The following is a 1,930-nucleotide window of genomic DNA, read 5'->3' as shown; positions in this document are numbered from 1 at the left end:
CAAAATGTCAGCGTTTGAATCTTTCGGGTACTGATTTGGTCATTACCTAAAAAATATTATATATTTTTATCACTAAATTTAGGCTCGTACAATCCCAGAACCAAAATGAATAAATATTTTTGAATAAGAATTCATTTAAACCCCTCATGAGTTATGTTCTGGGAGTTTCCTAAAACTGGATGTGGATTGGGCTTGCTTATGAGGCCCAAACGTTCAATGGAGTGGCCTCTGACTTGTCCTACGTTCTGAGTTGTGTGTTTGAAAGGGTGGGGATGGTACCTACAAGACACTTCGATACCTAAGTCAGCAAGGGGTTAAGCAGTTTTAAGTATATTGGAACTTAAAGATACCTGAGAGGTGTCAGTGTATTTATAGGTGATATATCAATAACCACCGTTGGAGTAATTCTACTTCTAATAGTGGATAACCGTCCCTTTATCTTAGGGTTGTTGAGATTTTCCTTCTAAAAGTGGGCCAGAGTATGAACAAGTTATAATTTATTTTATTATGTTTTTTTTCACAATAAAAGATAGAAATAAAAATTCTTCCCTTGAATATTTTTACCCGTCACGAATGATCAAATGCTATCAGTGGGGTTCGATGGAGTAAGTTGAGTTCTTTCGAGAAGGCGTAAATCCATAATAAAATCTGAACATAGGTGATTTAATATAAATAAACAGGCATAGAACTATTAAAGATATGTTCAACATCTTTAATGATGTTAGAACTCAAGAGAAAAGACTAAAAAAAAAGAGTAAAGTTTTAATCCGGTCTCTATCTATTTTTTTGAAGGACATAGCGATTTTTGTCAAAAAATGGTATTTTTCGGTCCTTGTCCTTATTTGCTGTGAGACATAACGGTCTTTCCGTTATTTCCAGCATCAAAACCTAACGAAATTTGCGTATGTGGCAATTAACGTTGATGATGTGGTCGTTAGATGCTGTGCTGGCTAATTGGAGGTTAGACAGGAATCAATTTGTCTTTTTTTTAGGTGGCCAAATCGTTGCCGTTTTGCTAAACATATAGGGTTGTATGAAATGATTCTCATCACCTAAACTCTCTCACTCTCTTCTCCGTACATCCCTTCTATGAACCCTAAAAAATAATGTTGGAGAGCGGTGAGCATTTGTCACTCTCAAATCGGTGAACTGGAAGAGATGCATCTGACTCCGAAAGTTAGAGTCGAAATTCTGGCGCGACTTTGGGAGAAAAGAAGAAGAGGAAGTGGGTTGCCCCAGAATGTAACTGCGGGACTCATGCCATTCTCTTCATGTCTGGAACGGAATTAAACTCGAGCAGGCTATTCTTTGGCTGCCCATACTTCAAGGTAGTTTATTTTTTTTTTTTCCATTTATTTAGATTTCGATCGAAGGGTTACAATATCTCCCTAGGGTAACAATCTTCTTCCCATGTTGCAGACTTCAGCACCTCATTGCAAGTATTTTGCATGGCTTGACGAGTATGTTTCGTCGTTTAATGAGGATGCTAGCAAGAATTTTTGTTTTGGTGGGCTGATGCAAAATGAAGCTCATTTTGAAGGCCATAATCATGTTATTCATGACAAAGTGAAGGAGTTTAATGAAAGATTGGCTGGATTAGAAATTGAGTTATACAAATCTAAAGTGGATTTGATTCAAAGTAATGCAATGATGTTGGATTATTGTTATGGCATTTGTTGCAGGAGTTGTAATTGCAAAGTTCCTGAGAACTTTTGGTTAGGAAGGAGTAGAATTTTGGTTATTTTATTTTGTAGAAATGTGATCATGGTTGATGAAAATTTATAGTTTAAAACATGGCTGTGTTTAAATATTTAAATATGCAGTTGCTAGACTTGGTATAATTAGTATAGACAATGACCAAACTATAAAATGGTAATATGAAGCAACAAGAGAAATTCAAAATATGAAACAACAAGAGAAATATATATAT

The sequence above is a fragment of the Arachis ipaensis genome, chromosome B06 (genome assembly GCF_000816755.2).
Source record: "Arachis ipaensis cultivar K30076 chromosome B06, Araip1.1, whole genome shotgun sequence".
NCBI lineage: Eukaryota > Viridiplantae > Streptophyta > Magnoliopsida > Fabales > Fabaceae > Arachis > Arachis ipaensis.
The sequence above is the reverse complement of the archived record's forward strand: the minus strand, read 5'-3'. Positions refer to the sequence as shown.